The sequence below is a fragment of the Bubalus kerabau genome, chromosome 4 (assembly GCF_029407905.1).
Source record: "Bubalus kerabau isolate K-KA32 ecotype Philippines breed swamp buffalo chromosome 4, PCC_UOA_SB_1v2, whole genome shotgun sequence".
Taxonomy (NCBI): Eukaryota; Metazoa; Chordata; class Mammalia; order Artiodactyla; family Bovidae; genus Bubalus; species Bubalus kerabau.
The window spans coordinates 26,262,800-26,285,650 of NC_073627.1; the positions used below are offsets into that span (position 1 = coordinate 26,262,800).

Genomic DNA, 22,851 nt, shown 5'->3' on the forward strand with positions numbered 1-22,851 from the left:
GTGAGAAAAACAGGAGCACAAAAGGACCAGGTCGCAGGATATTTCATTTGCACTGAGTCAGCTGCTTATCTCTCCTTCTTCTGAATTCTGGCCTGGTAGACAGAGCTTGGGATGTGGAATCAAAAAATCTTGGGTCCAGGGACTTCCCTGGTGGTCCAGTGGCCACTTGCAATGCAGGGGGCCTGGGTTTGATCCCTGGGTCAGGGACCTAGAGTCCACATGCTGCAACTGAAGATCCCACATGCCACAACTTAGACCTGGCTCAGCCAAATAAATAAATTTAAAAAATAAAAAGACTTGGGTCCAAATTCCAAATCCTGCATTTAGCTATATGAGCATGGGCAAGTTTCTGGACCTCTGAGTCTCAATTTCCATTGATATGTAGTGAAAACAAAAGTAGTTGTCTTGCCTACCTCATAGATAGAGAATATCAGATGAGATCATGTAATATGGACCAGTGCTTCTCAAACTTTAATGGGCATGTGATTCACCTGGGGATCTTGTTAAATTACAGACTCAGAGTCAGTGGATCTGGGTAGGCCTGAGATTCTGCACTTTTATTAGACTCCCAGATGATGCTATTGAGGCTAATCCAAATCGCACTCTGGGTAAAACGCTATGGGCTGTTTACTGGTGGTGGTGGTTTAGTCACTAAGTCATGTCCGACTCTTGCAACCCCGTGGACTGTAACCTACCAGGCTCCTCCATCCATGGGATTCTCCAGGCAAGAATACTGGAGTGGGTTGCCATTTCCTTCTCCAGGGGATCTTCCCGGCCCAGGTACCAAACCCAGGTCTCCTGCATTGCAGGCAGATTCTTTATTGAGTGAGCTACAACTGGACTGTTTACTAATCAAATGGAAAGGATGGCTCTGATCAACATCTCCAGTAAGTAAACATCCAAAACTCATTCAGAAATCAATAGAGCCCTACTAAGTGAATAGAACTGAGGTAGATGGTCATTGTGTGGGTAACAAGAAATTTACGACATGTCTTTGCTTACTTAGGTGAAACTATTAGAGGATAATGAGAATCCATCCAAACTTAGCAGCTGGGTCAAAAAAAAAAAAGTGGGATTCTTCTATCTCCTTCAGTTAAAAATATTTACCTTGGATGTAAAACACTGAAATAAAAATCAGGAGGTCCTTCATCCTATTAAATCATATCCTACAGATTGCAACTATCTCCTGCCAAATTCTCATCGAATCTTTTGAAACTGTTGGAACAGATATTCTTGAGGTTAGAGACCTCATAGCCTCCCCAGTCGTGGGCTTGGACCTTATCCTAGTGTTCAGAGACCCTTTAGAAGTCATCTCAGTGTGCTTACAGTCACTGACATTGTCCCAGATGAGAAATATCTACCTCCTGTATCACCTCACACCAGTCAGAATGGCTAGCATCAAAAAGTCTGCAAATAATACATGCTGGAGTGGGGGTAGCCAAAAGGGAATCCTCCACTGTTGGTGGGAATATAAATTGCTGCAGCCTCTATGGAAAACAGTATGGAGATTCCTTAAAAAGCTAAAAATAGACTTATCATACAATTCAGCAATCCCACTCCTGGGTATATGTCTGGTATATGTCTAACTTGTGAAGATACCTGGACCCCAATGTTCACTGCAGCACTATTTACAAAATCCAAGACATAGAAACAACCTGAATATCCACTGACAGATGAATGGATAAAGAAGATGTGGAATATATATAAATATATTATATACAATGGGATATTAATCAGCTATTAAAAAAGAATGAAGTAATGCCATTTGCACCAATATGGATGGTCCTAGAGATTATCATAGTAAGTCAGACAGAGGACAAATGGTATCACTTGTATGTATAATCTAAAAAATAATACAAATGAACTTATTCACAAAACAGAAATGGACTCACAGACATAGAAAAAAACTTACGGTTCACCAAGGGAAAAAGCAGGGGAGGGAGTTTGGGATTAGCAGATACACACTACCATATATAAAACAGATAAACAACAAGGGCCTACTGTATAGCACAGGGAACTATATTCAGTATCTTTTAATAACCTATAATGGAAAAGAATCTGAATCACTTTGTTGTATACCTGAAACTAATACAATATTATAAAGCAACTATACTCAATAAACAAAAAGAGAAACATCTACGTCTCTTTCAAATGCCTTCAGAAAATGCCTCTCCATTTCCCTAATAAGAATGATCATTTGCTCACACTCTTAGGGAGTTTAATATTTGGTTAACATTTGTATAACTCCTGTGAGTGCATGTGGTGTACAGTTAGGCCATTCAAGATGGCTGTTTTCTTGCTGTTTGTGCATCCCCTGTTTGACCAGTCCCCTCTTCACTCATATGACTATCCAATCCTCTTAATTACAGGGCTTAATTAGCCCCTGGCAACTGATGAGCCCACCTGATGTTGATTCCCCTTATAAATGGTAGCCTCCTTCTACCCTAGGCGCCCACCATCTGCCACACATGATAGGGTGTCACTCCAGGATCCTTCGGGTAAGATTCCCCTACCCAGTTAAACCATTGATGTTTTTGTCGCTGTTCTTAGGTTCTTCCTTTGGTCTCAAGGCTGAGAAACTACAAGGGGTTATCCTAGTAGTGTGCAACAGAGAAGTGAGCTTAAGTCTGCTTGTCCCAGTTACCTACAAAGAGATGATCCATTTCTCAGAACCTGCATGGCCAGGCCTGCAAAGGCCAAAACAAAGCATAAAATTGGGCAATTATGGGAGCAAATATTATAATGAAATATTCCTGATGAGAAGCAAGACTTCCAGATTTTAGTCTTACCTTTGCTACCACCCAGCTTGTCTGGGATGGAGTTCTCAACATTTCTAAACAGAATTTCCCTGCTTGTAATGTACATACCTCCTCTATGGCTAGAAAGAATTTATGATTCAAAAGAGAAGTGAAAAAAAAGAGTAGTAAAAAAAACACACACAAGAAAGCAAAACACATTGTTTTTTGTTTGTTTGCTTAAACAACAGGAATTTATGTTCTTAAATTCTGGAGACTAGAAATCAAAGATCAAGGTGTTGGCAGGGTTACTTTCTTCTGTAGTCTCTTGTTGGCTTGTAAATGCTGTCATCTCCTTGTCTTGGCATGGTCTTCTCATGTTCTAATCGCCTCTTCATATGAGGACACTAGCCATATTGAATTGGGGCCCACTCTAATGGCCTCATTTTACCTTAACTACCTCTTTAAAGAACTTGTCTGCAAATATATTCTTGAGGTCCTGGAGAACACATTTTAAAAATAACAGTCCCCTGGTGGTTTTTACATGTATTTTCACAACAGTTGCTCATTTCCAGCTCCTCTTTGGGCCTGGAGAGTCGGATTCAGCTGGAGCTAACGGAAATCAAATACATGTCTAACGAGAGTTCCCAAAAGTCTCGACTCCAGAACTTCTCTGGAGAGCAACAGGCACTGGGGCCCTGCTCCTGCAAGCCTGCTGCTGAGGCAAAGCGGGGAGTGTTTCCTGGAGAAGGGAGGCCTGGGAGGGGTAAGTGGTGACAGTTTATCTGAAGCTGGCGCTGGGTTCATTAAGAGGCCTGGTGCAGTTTATCTGCTTCTTGTCCACAAGGCTCAGCTTCTCTGCACGCTGAGTCCAGGTCTTGTCACCATCCCAGTCCTGGTGGCGTCAGGTTGGAAGAGTGTGAAGCAGAGCATCCCCCCGCTACCCCACCCCAATCTCCCCTTGTCTCCAACTGTCTGTCCTCAAGGGGTCAGATAGGAGCTGCAACTGTAGGAATAAAGCTTGAAGCCTTCAGTCAATACTTTCTGCCCCCAGACAGTAAGGTCCTGGGAGATGATTTGACTGCTCGAATAAAGAAAAAAGCCCAGACCTCAGCAGAAGAAGGTAGAGGGACAACAGAGACATGGACTTACCTTTGTCAAAGCCACCTTGCCTTAAATGTAGCGGACACCTATTGTCCTTGACACATTCTAATAACAGAGAATGGGACACATTTCTGTGTTTCAGAAGAGGAGGTCCAGGAATTGTGAGGCCTCTTTCTTAATGCCCCACAGCAACTCAGTGGTGGAATAAACAATGGAACATATCCTGAGTCCTGGACCAGCCCTTCCTGGGACTGAAACCTTTACCTCAGGCTTTCAGTCCTCTTCTCCACTCAGTTGCCAATATTACAACCATCTTTGAGAGTAAAGATGCTCCAAACCCCACAACAGGGTTGTTTGATAGCCAAGGATGATCATACTGCACCATCTGCTCCCTCTTTCCTGGTTCTCTAAGATCATCAGGACAACAAGTGCATCTGTGGGGGCTGAAAGGCCCAGTCTGTGAACAGAAAGAAGATCCTTTGGCCAGACCCAGTTTCTCCAGTGCAGAGGAAGGTGCTGGCCTTTGGAGTCCAACAACTCCAAACACTGACCCAGCAGGAAGGGGACAGCCTCCTAGAGGGCCAGTGCATTATTCAGCTATTTGGAATAGAGTCAAAAACTGAGAGTATTAACCTCTGGTTCTATCCAAAGAGTACTACCACTATCTACTATTGGAATCCATGTCCAAAGGGTTATTGACTTTTACCAGGAGCATGGGAGGCAGTAAATGGATTTCTCCAAGTCAAAAGGAAGCAGTTGTTTTTAATGGGAAATCTTCAAAACCCCCAAAGCTGTCAGGAGCCCCATTGTCCTCCTCTCCAAATTCTGCTTCTTTGAGGGACCGATTCACACTTACTCTTTGGTATCTGCTTTCTCTAACCCACTAGCTGGGTTACTTTTTCACCCCTCGTGCAAGTACCAGGGTCGTCACTGTGTGTAACCAGGCAGCCACATTCCTAAACACGCCTGTGGCCATGTAACTCCATACTCTCACACTCAGCTGCCCACGGTGTCTCTCAACTACAGCATGATCATTGAGAGCTTGGGACCTTGGAACGAACTCTCCTATGTTTAAATCTCAGCTCTTTTTACTGGCTGTATACTTAATCTCTCTAAGCCTCTATTTCCTCATATGTTAAATGGATGTAATAAGAGTATTTACCTCTTGGGTTTTAAATGAGATCAAGTGCTTAGCGCAGGGATTGGACACATAATAAGCACCCCATAAATGTTAATTATTATCGTGAATGCCTCTCTGTCTTTAGGGGCTTCTAGGGAGGAGGCTTCTGCACTCTTCACACTAAATTCCATCCTTCCTTCCTGAGTGTTGTCTGTCCCAGTGGGTCTTTCTCTACTTTGTCTGTCCCCAGCCTTCACATAACAGCGTCATCCCTGCTGTTCTTTGCCCAGCAGATGTCCTTGCTCTCTTATTCTCCTGAAAGTAAAAAGGGGCAGATGGATTATTTAGCTACCTCTTTCCAAAATCTGTAAATAAAGAGCAAAATGCCCTGCCACCAGATAGCTGGAATCAGGACCCACTTGACCTTCTATTTAAACCCTCAGAAGCCCCTGCCCCATCTAGCCCTGCTGCCCTTTGGACTAGGGTGGGGGTCTCAAGAGAGTTATGTATGTGAAGCCTGTAAGTGGCTCTCCCCAGCTCCTCAGAAGGTTGCTTATCAGGGAGTGAAACACCAGCCCTAGCTTGCCATGACAGCAGGAGCTGCCTGAGAAGAGAGGCTGAGATAAATTAAGGATCCTTCATCCCCGTCAGCGTGGGCCAGACAGAAACCAGGTGCAAGGCCGTGAGCCTTCAACTTTTATAAACAATCTTCCATCGCCCACTGCAGCAGCTTGCGCCTGAGATGGGGATTAGAAGAACAGCTTCTGCAGGCCTGGGGCCTCTCAGCTGGACAGCCAGTTAAAGGGCACGTAAGATAACTGGCTGCTGGGAAAGATGCTTGAGGAAACCCAGCCATTCGTCAACAGGGGGTTCGCTTGACCTGGCAGGAGAGAATCTGATATCTAAACAGTTCCTTGCGTCCCTGAAGCGCTCTGAAAGTTCTCCGGCTAAATATTTGATACCACACCAGATGATAGCCCAAGGCTCTTCTCACCAGTGGGAGAAGGCTGCCGCTAGACAGGAGAGAAGCCTAATCAGTACTGGATTCACTGAAATCAGGCAGGACTTGAGGTGGGGGCATCCTGCTATGCTGATTTTGGGGTCCTTTAACCTTGTCCAGTCCAACCAGGGGTAAAGACCATGCCTACCAAGAGCTGCTTCTCTGGGAATCCATGAAAAGACATGGAACCTAAATATCTTTTGAAGGCAGTTGTCCCCACTTCCAGTCCTCCACCTGCCTCCTCACTTCTCTGATAGATGTTTTGTTTGCAGGAACTGAAAAAATAGCCATGACCCCTACGCTCAGATGGTCAACAACCAGCTTCATCCACCTGAGATTACAAAACAAAGTGAAGTGCTTGAATCCCCTCAGGGAGGTGGGGAGACTGGCCTGGCTGAGCATGAAAGAGCTTTTGTGTTTACAAGCCGTATTTATTCAGCAGTGGGGATGAGAAGGTCTACAATTCCATGCTCTTGTATAATGCTGAGTTTCTTGTATAATGCTGAGAAGGGAAGCACATTTCAGAGAGAACAGCCTCAAAGAGAAGGATGTTCCCCCTCTGGTTGGAAGGTAAGAAATAAGAGTCAAAAATAAGGCTCTCAGGTCAGTCAGGCTCGAGCTCACGTCTCTGCTCTGGTATTTACCCCAGCGGTTGTTGTGATCTTGGAAAGTTATGTGACCTCTCTAAGCTTCAGTTTCCTTGTCTGCACAGTGGGGATGGTAGTAACTAGCTGTAGGGTGGTTGTAAGGAGGACTAAACAGTGAGACTTGTGAAGAAAGCACTACCAGAGTGATACAACGTAACACTCAGTAAATGGCAGCTACTATCAGTAATGAGGTCTCTACCTTTGGAAGAAAACATCAAGATAGAAAAATGAAAATTATCTAAGAACAGTTTTTTGGAAATGGCAGAATTTCAACACAGAACACACATTCATTCTTTTTAACCCCCCCTTGGTGTTATAAAAAAAATTATATACATAAATAAAGGATATAATGGACCCCCATTTACCCAACAATACATAGCTTCACAACTATCAAGGCCAATCTTACATCATCCATACCCCTTACACAGGTATAGTCTGTTTTAAGTTAGTTATTTTGGCCATAAGTGTGGATTATTTTCTTATAGGAGAGGGAATATGGGATTTAGAGTCTAAAAACTTGTTCCATCCTTGATTAGCTGACTTTGGGCATGCCACTTAATTCATTTAATTCTCAGTTTCTTCATCTGTAAAATGAAGTTGTTAATAATTAGACCTGCCATACATACTTCAGAGAGCTCTTGCATAGAGGAAATTAGGTGTCTGTGAAAGGGCCTTGTAAGAGGAAGTCTATGTCAATAGTACTGGTTGTTGCAGCTCCACTTCTCACTGGGGGTGGCACCGACCATGTGCTCAGCAAACATGTATTAAGGTTGTGTTAAGTGCCAGGCCAGGTCAGGCCAAAGCCCTGCTCTGCAGTCTCAGGTTGCATCCCTGAGCCTAGCTGGTCGCATTGCAAATACGGTCACTAAGGCAACGGGATCACTCGGGTCCCAGCCCTACTCTCAGAGAAGTACATCCCTCAGTGTACACATCCTGTTGGACCGAGAGTCACTTCTTATACCATATGTCCTTGTTCAATGTCAAGGCCTGGAAAATGTCAAATTATGTCCAGTCTCCAGTGCTGTATTTCCATTAAGGATCAGAACGAGAATTACAGAGACAGTGGGTAAGATCTCAGAATTACATGTTGAAAAAAGAAGCTTTTTTTCATGTCAAGAACATAACCCAAATCACCCTTTCAAAAGCTATTTGGGGATAGGTCGTAGGTCCAGAATTTAAAGCTTCAGTGGGAAACCAGAGGGGGATCCCTGATCCAAAGGGTGACCCTGAAGCTGTTTTGGCTAGAGCTGGAGAGATGCTATTTCTCTCTCATTTTTCTGTCCTTAGAAGAGAATTTCATCTTTGCCCCAACCTCTGCATCCTGGTAGCCCATGAAAACAATATTTTCCTGCTCAGCAGGGCAAAACCTTTTATTTCCTGCTGTCCTTTTCCCATCTCCTAGCTCCACACTGAAGTCCTTGCTGTAGACAGATTTCTCCAGCAAGTTATTTTCTCACCACTGAGCCCCAGCTGTTTTGCATCCCTGAAGCATGTCAGGGGAGAGCCGAAATGAAAGGACTGAGGCCGTGTCAGCTACAATGGGACCCAGGTCACTAGTGATCAGATTTTTTTAATGAACCTGAGGGCCAGGGACTTGAAAGGAAGGTCAGGGTTCACAGAAGGGTGATGGCAATATGCGTCCAGATTATTAAATACTGAATGTGAAGACATCGATGTTGTTCCAATACTCATTCCCTCCAGGAGCTCAGTGCTGCACTGAGCAGTTAGGGCTTCATGACCTGATTGCATGAGCAATCAGCAGTCTCCTGGAAACCTCTGACTTCATGCTGCCAGAGGAGCATGAAGGGCATTTGACAACTGGATTATATCCAAAGACTTTGGTTCCTACTCTGACTCCCCAGGTTGCTGACTTCTCCTTTCTCCCAGAAAGAATTCAAGGTCAAGTTTTCAAAGTGCTTCCAGGAGAAGAATGTGGTGCACAGAGGGGAATTCTTGCTTAATAGTCCCCTCTGGCCTGTCCCTAATACAATTGTTTCTCTCATTCCCATCCGATTACACCTCTGAGTTTTGGAGATCTTGATTTCTTGGTTCCAACTGCAATGAGGGCTTTCTTAGCATTATGATCCTAAGCATCACTGAAAGGAACACATTTCTTGATGGGAATCAATCTATATTCATTTCAGTTCAGAATTGTTTTCTTTGTTTGCATCTGGGAGCAAGGTACAACTCAGCCTCCTACAAAGGGGTGATGTCCAACTTTACTGGTGGTTGTGGTTAAGCCAGCCATGCAAATGTTCCCAGGACATATGTTGACAAGAGATACGGGGAAAGACCCAAAGGGAATATTAAAGTCATTGAGAGATCTCAGGGTCATTTGGTCCAGGTTCCTATCCAAGAACTTTCCTTTCAGATGCCCATATGCTGATGCTTTAACACCCCAAGTTATAGGAAGTTGATTCGAAAGTCCAGTTCGGATTTGGACAACTTTTATTGTCAAAAAGTTCTTCCTATTACCTTCCTAATCTCACTCATAAGAGCTACACAGGATAAATGGAAGCCCTTGAAAGAACTCCATGTGATATTCTTTCAGATCTTTGAAAATGTCTATAATATCTGCTCTAAGTCTTTTCTATTCCAAGCTAAGCATTTTCAGTTACTTCAACAATGCCCTGAACAGGAAAAGAACAATGAACTGATAGTGAAAAGACCTGGGTTCAAGTCCTGGCCCCACCAATTTTCGCCTATGTAGCCTTAAGAAAGTCAATGAACCTCTCAGAAGTTCACCTTCTTCCTCTGTAAAATGAAGATTAAATATGTATACCTTACCTACTGTTCTGAGGATCAAATAAGATAAAATGCTAAGTCGCTTCAGTCATGTCCAACTCTGTGCGACCCCATAGACGGCAGGCCACCAGGCCCTGCCGTCCCTGGGATTCTCCACGCAAGAACACTGCAGTGGGTTGCCATTTCCTTCTCCAATGCATGAAAGTGAAAAGTGAAAGTGAAGTTGCTCAGTCGTGTCTGACTCTTAGCAACCCCATGGACTGCAGCCTACCAGGCTCCTCTGTCCATGGGATTTTCCAGGCAAGAGTACTGGAGTGGGTTGCCATTGCCTTCTCCAGAGATAAAATAATACCACAGAAATGCAAAAGATCATAAGAGACTACTGTGAACAATTATATGCCAACAAATTGGATAACCTTGAAGAAGTGGATAAATTCCTAGAAACATACAACCAACCAAGACTGAATATTGAAGAAAAAGAAAATCTAAACAGACCAGTAATGAGTCAGGAGATTGAATCAGTAATCAAGAATCCCAATAAAGAAGAGCTGAGGACCAGTTGGCTTCACTGGTAAATCTACCAAACATTTTAAGAACTAACATCAATCCTTCTCAAATATTTCTAAAAAATTAAAGAAGAGAGAACACTTCCAAATTCATTTTACAAGGCCAGCATTACCCTGATACCAAGGCCCGACAAGAACACTATAAGAAAAGAAAGTTATAGCCAATATCCTTCATGAACATAGATGCAAGAACCCGCAACAAATACTAGCGGATGAATTCAACAGCACATTAAAAGGGCCAAACACCATGATCAAGGAGGATTTATCCCTGCAAGCATGAGGCAACATATGCAAATTAATAAATGTGATGTACTGCATAAACATAATAAAGGATAAAAACCATATAATCACCTTAATAGATGCAGAAAAGGCATTTAACAAAATTCAAAATCCTCTCATGATTCAAAACTCTCCACAAATTAAGTATAGAAGAAAGTACCTCAACATAAGAAGGCCATCTATGACAAACCCACTAACATCACACTCAGTGATGAAAAGTTGACAACTTTTCCTCTAAGGTCAAAAACATGACAAAGATACTCAGTCTCATAACTGCTATTCAACATTACACTGGAAGACCTAGCTGGAGCAGTTAGGCAAGAAAAATAAATAAAAGTCATCCACATCAGAAAAGAAGTTAAGTTCTAATTGTAGTTGACAGGAACTTATATATAGAAATACCCTAAGACACCACTAAAACACTGTTAATACTAATGAAAGAATTCAGTATAGTTGCAGGGTATAAAATTAACAAAAAAAATCAGTTTCATTTCTATAACAATGAACTATCAAAAAGGAAATTAAGAAAACAGTCCAATTTATAATAGCACCAGAAAGAATAAAATACAAGGAGGAGAAATATTTGTACACTGAAAACTATCAGACACTGATGAGACAAATTGAAAAGGATGCCAATAAATGGAAAGATATCTCATATTCATGAATTAGAAGAATTAATATTGTTAAAATGTTCACACTACCCCAAATGATCTACCAATTCAATGCAGTCCATCAAAATTTCAATGGCATTTTCACAGAAATATAAAAAAGAAATCCTAAAACTCATATGGAACCACAAAAAACCCTGACTAGTCAAGGCAATCTTGAGAAAGAAGAACAAACCTGGAGACATAACACTTTCTGACTTCAATCTACACTGTAAGGCTATGGTAATCAAAACAGTATGATACAGGCATAAAAACAGACACACAGACCAGTGGAACAGAATACAGATCCTAGAAATAAATCCACACATGTATGGCCAACTAATCTTTGACAAGGGCATCAACAATATATAACTTATATAAGAAAAGGATAATCTCTTCAATAAATAGTGTTGGGGAAATTGGATATCCACATGCAACAGAATGCATTGGGCCCTATCTTACACATATGCAAAAAATAATTCAAAGTGGATTAGATTTCGATGTAAAACCTGAGGGATTTCCCTGGCAGTCCAGTGGTTAAGACTCCACACTGCCTCTGCAGGAGGTATGGATTTGATCCCGGCAGCAGCAGCAGAAAATGAAGATTGTGCATGACATGCAGTGCAGCCAAAAATAAAACTAAAGTAAAACCTGAAACCATATAATTCCTAGAAGAAAACATAGGGGGGAAACTCCTTGACATTGGTTTTGGCAATAATTTTTTGGGTATAACACCAAAAGCACAGGCAACAAAAGTGAAAATAAATAAACAGGACTATGTCAAAGGAAAAACAAGCAAAGTAACATACAGCAAAGTGAACCATCAACAAAATGAAAAGGCAACCTATGGATTGAGAGAAGATATTTGCAAACCTTCTATCTGATAAGAAGTTAATATCCAAAGTACACAAAGAACTCATAGCAAAAAAATAAAAATAACTGGATTAAAAGGACCTGAGATGACATTTTTTCAAAGAAGGCATACAAATGGCCAACAGGTATGTGAAAAGGTGCTAAAGATCACTAATCATCAGAGAAATGTAAATCAAAACCACAGTGAAATATCACCTCACATTGATTAAGATGGCTAACCTGGCTGCTATTAAAAAGATAAGAGATAAATAGTGTTGGTGAAGATGTGGACAAGGGAACCCTTGTACACTGCTGATGGGAATGTAAATTTGGACAACCATTATGGAAAAAAGTAATGAGGTTTCTCAAAAAAATAAAAACAGAACTACTGTATGATCCAGCAATCCCACTTCTGGGCATACATCCAAAGGAAATGGAATCAGTATGTTGAAGAGATGTCTTCATCCTCATGTTTGTTGCAGTATTATTTACAATAGCCAAGATATGGAAACAGCCTGGGAATTCCCTAGTGGTCCAGTGGTTAGGATTCCATGCTTTCGCTGCCAAGATATGGATGCACTGACAGATGAATGGAGAAAGAAAATGTGACACACGCAGGAATATTATTCAGCCGTTAAAAAAGAGATTGTGCCATTTGCAACAACATGGATGAATCTGAAGGACATTATGCTAAGTGAAATAAACCAGACACAGAAAGACAAATGCTGTGTGATCTCACATATATGTGGAATCTAAAAAAGTTGAACTCATAGAAGCAAACAGTAGAATGATAGTTGCTAAGCACTGAGATACAGAAGCTATGGGGAGATGTTGGTTGAAAGGTACAAACTTTTGGTCATAAGATGAATAAGTTCAGGGAAACTAGTATATATTATTGTGTTGTTGTTCAGTCACTAAGTCATATCCGACTCTTTGTGACCCCATGGACTGCCGCACACCAGGCTCCCCTGTCCTTCACTATCTCCTGAAGTTTGTTCACATTCATGTCCATTGAGTCAGTGATGCAATTTAACCACCTCATCTTCTGCTGCTCCCTTCTCCTTTTGCCTTCAATCTCTCCCAGCATCAGTGTCTTTTCCAATAAGTCAGCTCTTCACATCAGGTGGCCAAAGTATTGGTGCTTCAACTTCAGCATCAGTCCTTCCAATATATATTCAGGATTGATTTCCTATAGGATTGACTGGTTTGATCTCTTTGCAGTCCAAAGGACTCCCAAGAGTCTTCTCCAATACCACAACTTGAAAGCATCAATTCTTCTGCACTCAGCCTTCTTTATGGTCCAGCTCTCACATCCATTCATGACTACTGGAAAAACCATAGCTTTGACTATATGGAAAGGGGAATACCAGACCACCTTACCTGTCTCCTGAGAAACATGTATGGGGGTCAAGAAGCAATAGTTAGAATAGGACATAGAACAGCTGAGTGGTTCAAAATTGGGAAAGGAGTATGACAAGGCTGTATATTGTCATTTTGCTTATTTAACTTATATTCAGAGTGTGCATAAGTGAATGTGTGCTTAATTGCTTCAGTTGTGTTCAAGTCTGCGATTCTTTGTAATCTGCCAGGCTCCTCTGTTGGAGAAGGCAATGGCACCCCACTCCAGTACTCTTGCCTGGAAAATCCATGGACGGAAGAGCCTGATAGGCTGCAGTCCACGTGGTCGCTAAGAGTCGGACACGATTGAGCGACTTCACTTTCACTTTTCACTTTCATGCATTGGAGAAGGAAATGGCAATCCACTCCAGTGATCCTGCTTGGAGAATCCCAGGGATGGGGGAGCCTGGTGGGCTGCCATCTATGGGGTCCCATGGAGTTGGACACAACTGAAGCGACTTAGCAGCAGCAGCAGGCTCCTCTGTCCATGGGATTCTCCAGGCAAGACTACTGGAGTGGGTTGCCATGCCCACCTTCAGGGGAACTTTCCAACTCAGGGATTGAACTCACATCTCCTGCACCTTTTTCATTGCAGGCAGATCCTTTACCCACTGAGCCACCTGGGAAACCCCTATATGCAGAGTATATCCTGCAAAATGCCTGGCTGGATGAATCACAAGCTGGAATTAAGATTGTCAGAGGAAGTATCAACAACCTCAGATATGCAGATGATACCACCCTAATGGCAGAAAGTGAAGAAGAACCAAAGAGTCTCTTGATGAGGGTGAAAGAAGAGAGTAAAAAAGCTGGCTTGAAACTCAACATTAAAAAAAACCAAGATCATGGCATCCAGTCCCATCACTTCATGGCAAAGTGGAAGCAGTGACAGATTTTATTTCCTTGGGCTCCAAAATTACTGCAGATGGTGACTGCCCCCATGAAATTAAAAGACACTTACTCCTTGGAAGGAAAGCTATGATGAACCTTGACTGCATATTAAAAAGCAGAGATATAAATTTGCCAACAAAGGTCCATATTTCTTATATATTTGGTATTTGATGAATGAGTAGATACTAAGTGTTCTCACCACAAAACAAAAGCAAACAAAATTATGTGAGGTGATGGATGTATTAATTAACTTGATTGTGGTAATAATTTCACAATGTATATGTATATTAAATCATTACATTGTACTTTAAAAAAAATCACATTGTACAACCTAAATACATACAAGTTTTGTCAATCATACCTCAATAAAGCTGGGTGGAATGAAATAATACATGTCTACATTATTTGATGATTGTAAAATATTACACACATGCTTTTTAATCATCATCACTTTCCTCCATTCTTGGTGACTTCCTCTGACCTCTCTAGTTCAGAGTGTTCAGCTAAATATAACACTTGCTAGTTAATAGGAGTATATGAGCCACAGTTCTAGGCACTACGAAAACAAAGACAAACAAAGTGGTCTTTGCCTTCAAGGTAATCAGAGGGCTATAACACACTAGACTAAAAGCCATTATAGAGGCTCCTGCAGAGAATACTCTAGGAATACAGTTGTAAAATTTCCAACTCAGATGGAGTGGAAGAAGCAACAACGGGGCTGAGTATTAGAGGATGCATAAGCATTATCCAAACAGAAGAAGGTAGGAGGACATTCTAAGTAGAGATAAAACATGCAAAGACATGAAGTTTAGTCAGAACAAAAGTATTTTGAATTCAAAAAGTCACTGTTTCATCAAAGGACATAATCAATAGAGTGAAAGGCAATCCACAGAATGGAAGAAAATATTTACAAATCTTATATCTGAGAAGGGGTTAATATCCAGAATGTATAAAGAACTCTTACAATTCAACAACAAAAAATAAACAACTCTATTACAAATAGGCAGAGGACTTGAATAGACATGTCTCTAAAGAAGATATACAAATGGCCAATAAGCACATGAAAGGATGTCCAGCATCACTAATCATTAAGGAAAAGTAATTTAAACCACAGTGAGAAACCACATCACATCCATTAGAATAGCTACCATCAAAGAAAAAGAGAAAGAAAGAAAGAAAAGAAAAGAAGCATTGGTGAGGATGTAAAGAAATTAAAACCCTTGCGCATTGTTGGTAAGAAGTTCACAGCTGCTGGGGAAAGCAGTATAAAGGTTCCCCTCAAAATTATATGAATTATCATATAATCCAGCAATTCCACTTCTGGGTATATACTCTAAAGAATTCAAATAAAGGCTTCAAAAGATACTTATGCACTCATGTTCATAGCAGCACTATTCAAAATAGCATAAAGGTAGAAGCAACTCAAGTGTCCATCAACAGGTGAATGAATATGATATAAACACACAATGGAATGTAATTCAGCCTTAAAAAAGGATGGAAAATCTATATTTCCCACACTACAACATGGATGAATTTTGAGAACATTATGCTAAGTGAAATAAGCCAGTCATAAAAATGACAAACATTGTATGATTTCACTTACGTGAAGTATCCAGAATAGTCAAATTCATAGAGATAGACGATGCAACGGTAGTTATCATGGGCTGGGGAAAAAGGGAATGAGGAGTGATTATTTAATGGATACAGAGTTTCAGTTTTTCAAGATGAAAAAAGTTCTAGAATTGTTTGCACCAAAGTGAATGTGCTTAACACTTGTGCTCTGTACACTTAAAAATTATTAAAATTGTAAATTTTATGTGATGTGTATTATACCACAATTTTTTGCAAAAGATATTTTGGGAAAGTTAAAGGAGTTTGTAAGGACTGGGTATTATTGCTAACTTTTTTAGGTGTGACAATTGGTTACATAGGACAATATTTTTTATTCTTAGGAAATGCATACAAAAAATTTAAGGGAGAAGTGCAACCTATTTTGAAATTCATGGATGGAAAGATAGATGTATAAATAAAAAGTTATATAAAACCAACCTGACAAAATGATAACCACTGGATTCAGGTAGATGTACAGTGTTCATTGTACTATTCTTTCAATATTTTCTCAATATTTGAAAATTTGTATTATAAACTTTTAGGGAAAAAAAACTTCTTAATTGCTTTATGAAGGTGGAAATAATGACCAAGTCATCACACATGCAGAAAATAGTTAGATGTTTCAGTAGGAGTTAACTCTGGTTATGACTGCCCCCAAAAAGTCAACAAAACAAAAAATAATCACAAGCTGTATTAATAGAAATGCAGTACTCATAGTGTGACTCTGGGCAGGTATTTACCCTCTACAAGTCTCAGTTTCATCATGTACAAAATAGGAAAAGAATTAAATGAGACACTGTGTGTTAAGAGCTTGAAACATAAGTGAATATTCAACAAGCCTCCATAAGTAGCTGGTAGGATTGCAAGAATAAGGAAAATGCTACAGTCCTAATGGACTTCTGTGCTGGTGGCACTATGCAGAACAGTCTATACTCTGCGTCCGGCGTGGTCAAAGCATATTCCTCTGGTTTCTTGGGTGATATTGTCATGTCATATAATGAGCTGCTGAAGGATAACAGGGTTTCACCAGGAGTGGGAAAGACTGAGGTAGGGAAGGCATTATGACTGTCTTCTGATAGCTAAAGGATTAAGCCCTAGGAGCAAAGGGAGAAAGTTCATTAAAACAAATCTCATGTTAAATAAGGTTTGAAGAGAAAACTGACTGTGTCAGGAAGTTGTTAGCTCCCTGACTCTGGTGATGGGTGAGTTGCAATCAGAGGCTGGACAACCACTTGATGAAAACGTTGTCATAAAAATGAGATTGGGCCAAATAATCTTCATGGTCCGTTCCAATTCAGGGAGTCTAAGATGCTCTTAAAATATAGCACCTGGAACTGAATGATGCCTTAGAGGTGAGTTAGTGAGACAAACACCCTCCTTACTAAAGTTATTGTTGCTTAAATCTTGAAGATCTCTATGTTATGTGAAGAAGGGAGAAAACTCAAAATTAAATATATTTGTTACATCTGTCTGTTGTTAATATTATGTCACCTATGCCAAATGTTCGATCTACTCATCTTTACTCTTGTCTTCATTCACTTACCTTTTCAGTATTTCATATTTATTTACAAGATATGTCTTCCCCCCCAGGTATCAAGGATACAAAAATGAACAGACGTAAGAACAAGAAACTTGCAATGTAAGGGCCCAGTGGTGGAATTAAGAGACATGCGCAGAGCGGATAAGGATGGAGATTCACTCTGGCTAAGGATGGTGGGAGTCTTCCTTGAAATATTTGAGCTGCATCTTGGAAGACGAATGAGGTTTTCCAGATGCAGAATGAGTAGAAAATCATTCAGGCAAATGGAAGAGCTTATTAGAAGTCAAAATAGAAAAGCGTCCCATGTTTTGGAGGGAAATGTAACCAGGTAAGACCAGGTCTCAAGGATATATGAAAGGCCAAGAACATTAGGAACATGTATACCAATTCTAAAAGGAAAGAGACTTAAACACCCAGCTTTCTCTGTCTTCTCTTCTTCTCATTTTTCGAGATCCCCTCATAAAACCCAGTATGTTTTCATTCTTTAAACTGGTGACCTCATATTTTCACAATGTAAGTCTTAAGAATTTTCTTGCCTCCCAGCTATCCTTCTATTTTAAGAGAATTTGAAGCTGTAGAAATCTGGAATTAGTCTCTTCCTGGTAGTACATTTCAGATTATTAATTCCTCAGAATACACCCCACCTCCTCCTCACTCCTTTTGTTTGGCTTGTCGTGGATCTCCCATCAGAACCCTCTCTGCAAGCCTGTCATGTGTGGAGCACTCTTGGATTCCTTTAATGTTGCCTCCAATTAATTGAAATTCCTTTTCCCTCCATTTCTTTAGCTAACAAGCAGTGCTGATGATGGGAAAGATGAAAGTGAGAGCTGAAGAGGCTCATGAAGCCTTAACTTGACCTATAAAAGAACTCTAGCATGATCCCTGTGAAACCTGTATGCAGGTCAAGAAGCAACAGTTAGAACCGGACATGGAAAAATGGACTGTTTCAAAATCAGGAAAGGACTATGTCAAGACTGTATATTGGCACCCTGCTTATTTAACTTACATGAAGAGTACATCAAGCAAAATGCCGGGCTGGATGAAGCACAAGGTGGAATCAAAATTGCCGGGCAAAATATCAATAACCTCAGATACGCAGATGACACCACCATTAGGACAGAAAGCTAATAGGAACTAAAGAGCATCTTGATGAAGGTGAAAGAGGAGAGTGAAAAAGCTGGCTTAAAACTCAACATTGAGAAAACTAAGATCATGGCATCCAGTCCCATCACTTCAAGGCAAATATATGGGGAAACAGTGGAAACAGTGACAGACTTTATTTTGGGGGGCTCCAAAATCACTGCAGATGGTGACTGCAGCCATGAAATTAAAAGATGCTTCCTCCTTGGAAGAAAAGCTATGACCAATCTAGACAGCATGTTAAAAAACAGAGATATTACTTTGTTATTGATGTTTTTGAACTGTGGTGTTGGAGAAGACTCTTGAGAGTCCCTTGGACTTCAAGGAGATCCAACCAGTCCATCCTAAAGGAGATGAGTCCTGAGTGTTCATTGGAGGGACTGATGTTGAAGCTGAAATGCCAATACTTTGGCCACATGATGCAAAGAACTGACTCATTTGAAAAGACTCTGATGCTGGGAAAGATTGATGGCAGGAGGATGAGATGGTTGGATGGCATCACTGACTCGATGGACATGCGTTTGGGTAAACTCCAGGAGTTGGTGGTGGACAGGGAGGCCTGGCGAGCTACAGTCCACGGGATCGCAAAAAGTCGGACATGACTGAGTGACTGAGCAACAATCATGATCCTAATATGGGTTCAGTCAGTTCAGTCGCTCAGTCCAACTCTTGTGACTCCATGGACTGCAACATGTCAGGCTTCCCTGTCCTTCACCATCTCCCAGAGCTTGCTCAAACTCATGTCCATCAAGTCGGTGATGCCATCCAGCCATCTCATCCTCTGTCGTCCCCTTCTCCTCCTGCCCTCAATCTTTCCCAGCATCAGGGTCTTTTCAAATGAGTCAGTTCTTCACATCAGGTGGCCAAAGTATTGGCGTTTCAGCTTCAACATCAGTCCCTCCAATGAACACTCAGGACTGATCTCCTTTAGGATGGACTGGTTGGATCTCCTTGAAGTCCAAGGGACGCTCAAGAGTCTTCTCCAACACCACAGTTCAAAAGCATCAATTCTTTGGCACTCAGCTTTCTTTATAGTCCAACTCTCACATCCATACATGACTACTGGAAAAACCATAGCTTTGACTAGATGGACCTTTGTTGGCAAAGTAATGTCTCTGCTTTTTAATATGCTGTCTAGATTGGTCACAACTTTTCTTCCAAGGAGGAAGCAGCTTTTAATTTCATGGCTGCAATCACCATCTGCAGTGATTTTGGAGCCCCAAAAAATAAAGTCTGTCACTCTTTCCACTGTTTCCCCATCTATTTGCCATGAAATGATGGGACAAGATTCCGTGATCTTAGTTTTCTGAATATTGAGTTTTAAGCCAACTTTTCATGTTCTTCTTTCACTGTCATCAAGAGGGTCTTTAGTTCTTCTTTGCTTTCTGCCAAAAGGGTGGTGTCATCTGCATATCTGAGGTTATTGATATCTCTCCCAGCAATCTTGATTCCAGCTTGTGCTTCATCCAGCCGAGTGTTTCTCACGATGTATTCTGCATATAAGTTAAATAAGCAGGGTTAATAAGCATATGTTAAATATATAGCCTTGATGTACTCCTTTCCCTATTTGGAACCAGTCTTTTGTTCCATGTCCAGTTCTAACTGTTGCTTCCTGACATGCACACAGATTTCTCAAGAGGCACGTCAGGTGGTCTGGTATTCCCATCTCTTTCAGAATTTTCCACGGTTTGTGGTGATCCACACAGTCAAAGGCTTTGGCGTAGTCAATAAAGCAGAAGTAGATGTTTTTCTGGAATGCTCTTGCTTTTTTGATGATCCAGCAGATGTTGGCAATTTGATCTCTGGTTCCTCTGCCTTTTGTAATTCCAGCTTGAACATCTCCAAGTTCATGGTTCACATACTGTTGAAGCCTAACTTGGAGAATTTTGAGTATTACTTTACTAGCGTGTGAAATGAGTGCAATTGTTTGATAGTTTGAGCATTCTTTGGCATTGCCTTTCTTTGGGATTGGAATGAAAACTGACCTTTTCCAGTCCTGTGGCCACTGCTGAGTTGTCCAAATTTGCTGGCATATTGGGTACAGCACTTTCACAGCATCATCTTTTAGGATTTGAAATAGCTCAACTGGAATTCAATCACCTACTCTAGCTTTGTTCATAGTGATGCTTCCTAAGGCCCACTTGACTTCTTATTCCAGGATGTCTGGCTCTAGGTGAGTGATCACACCATCGTGATTATCTGGGTCGTGATGATCTTTTATGTATAGTTCTTCTGTGTATTCCTGCCACACATTCTTCTTAATATCTTCTGCTTCTGTTAGGTCCCTACCATTTCTGTTCTTTATTGAGCCCATCTTTGCATGAAATGTTCCCTTGGTATCTCTAATTTTCTTGAAGAGATCTCTAGTCCTTCCCATTCTATTGTTTTCCTCTATTTCTTTGCACTGATCACTGAGGAAGGCTTTCTTATCTCTCCTTGCTATTTTTTGGAACTCTGCCTTTCAATGGGTTATTCAGTTTTAATCCTGTTTTCGTCTCTAGTAGTTTTAATAAAGAACTGTTGAGAGAAAGAAAGAACTGTAATTCCCCCATCACTACTATTTAATGATTTCGGCAAAAATTGATACTCCCGTTGGTCAAGGGGTTGAGTGTGACTATCTGCAAAGAAGGTAAAATATGGCATGCCTGCTCGCTGTCTCAGCCCACACCGCCGCCGCCGCTGCTTAGGGCCCGGCTTCGCTCCTCCTGCTTCTCCGCCTTCTTGCCTGTGCGCTGCCGGGCCGGCCGCCATGGCGAACATGGCCAACACGAAACTGTACATCCAGGGCGTCCCGTGTGGCGCCAGCGAGAACGAACTGAAGAAGGCATATAGAAAGTTAGACAAAGAATACTATCCTTATAAGTCCAAATGCTGGTGACAGATTCAAAGAAATAAGTTTTTCATATGAAGTACTATCAAATCCTGAGAAGCGGGAACTATATGACAGATATGGAGAACAAGGTCTTCGGGAGGGTAGTGGTGGAAGTGGTGGCATGGATGATATTTTCTCTCACATTTTTGGTAGAGGCTTATTTGGCTTCATGGTCAATCAGAGCATAAGTCAAAATGGCAGAAGAAGAGGAGAAGACATGATGCATCCGCTCAAAGTATTTTTAAAAGACCCGTGTAATGGCAAGACAACCAAACGGGCAACTTAGCAAGAATGCACTCTGTGGTGCACGCAGTGGCCAAGGTGAGAAGTCTGGAGCTATTCAGAAGGGTAGTGCTGGTCGGGGTCGAGGTGTACAAATCATGATCAAACAGCTGGCTCCAGGAATGGTACAGCAGAGGCAGTCTGTGTGTTCTGACTGTAACGGAGAAAGAGAGGTAATTAATGAAAAGGACCACTGTAAAAAATGTGAAGGGAAGAAGGTGATTAAAGAAGTCAAGATTCTTGAAGACCACATTGACAAAGGCATGAAACATGGACAGAGAATTACATTTACTGGGGAAGCAGACCAGGTCCCAGGAGTGGACCCAGGAGATGTTGTTCTTTTGCTACAAGAAAAAGAACATGAGGTGTTCCAGAGAGATGGGAATGATTTGCATATGACATAAAAGATAGGACTTGTTGAAGCTCTGTGTAGATTTCAGTTCACATTTAAGCACCTTGATGGACATCAGATTGTGGTAAAATACCCCCCTGGCAAAGTAATCAAACCAGATGTGGTCTTATAGTTCAAGGTGAAGGAATGCCACAATATCATAATCCCTTTGAAAAAGATGATCTTTACATAAAGTTTGATGTGCAGTTTCCTGAAAACAACTGTATCGACCTAGACAAGCTTTCTGAATTAGATCTTCTGCCATCTAGACCAGAAGTTCCAAATATTATTGGAGACACCGAGGAGGTAGAGCTTCAAGAATTTGATAGCACTCAGGGCTCAGGAGGTGGTCAGAGGTGTGACGCCTATAATGATATAGCTCTGATGAAGAAAGCAGTAGCCATCATGGATCAGGAGTGCAATGTGCCCATCAGTAAACTCTGCAAATTGCACAGGTGGATTTTCTTTCCACATTGGTCTGGTTTGTTTTCTGCAGTCCAGCTGGAGCATCTGGTCAACCCAGATGAGCTGATGGACATCTGTTGGTCTATGTGTAACTTTTTAAATTGGTATAATACCTACAGAGTATATAATTTAAACTAACCACAAAGCTTTACATCTTCATCTCGACTGTTCTATAGCAGAATAAAAAACTTGAAAGGAAACAAGACTTCCTTTCACACATGGATTATAAATTTCAGTCCTGATATCTGTGCTTGATTGTTATCAGTTTTGTGTAGATTTTGTGTTTCATATTTTAAATTCAAATCCCACATTGTAACGTTTCTATACAGTTTGTCCTGAAGCTTTGTGTTTGGCTGCACCTGCATGCTGCTGCTAAGTAGCTTCAGTCGTGTCCGACTCTGTGCGACCCCAGAGACGGCAGCCCACCAGGCTCCGCCGTCCCTGGGATTCTCCAGGAAGGAACACTGGAGTGGGTTGCCATTTCCTTCTCCAGGCTGCTACAAATAAAATAAAGAATATCATAGCCTGTATCTATCATTTAGATGCATGGAAAAATGGGCTTTGCACAC

At 41.3% G+C, this 22,851-nt stretch overlaps 1 pseudogene; it reads left to right on the plus strand.

The window, feature by feature from the left end:
- Positions 1 to 21,021: 21,021 nt before the first annotated feature.
- Positions 21,022 to 22,254, plus strand: LOC129651278 (dnaJ homolog subfamily A member 2-like; annotated as a pseudogene).
- Positions 22,255 to 22,851: the final 597 nt, after the last annotated feature.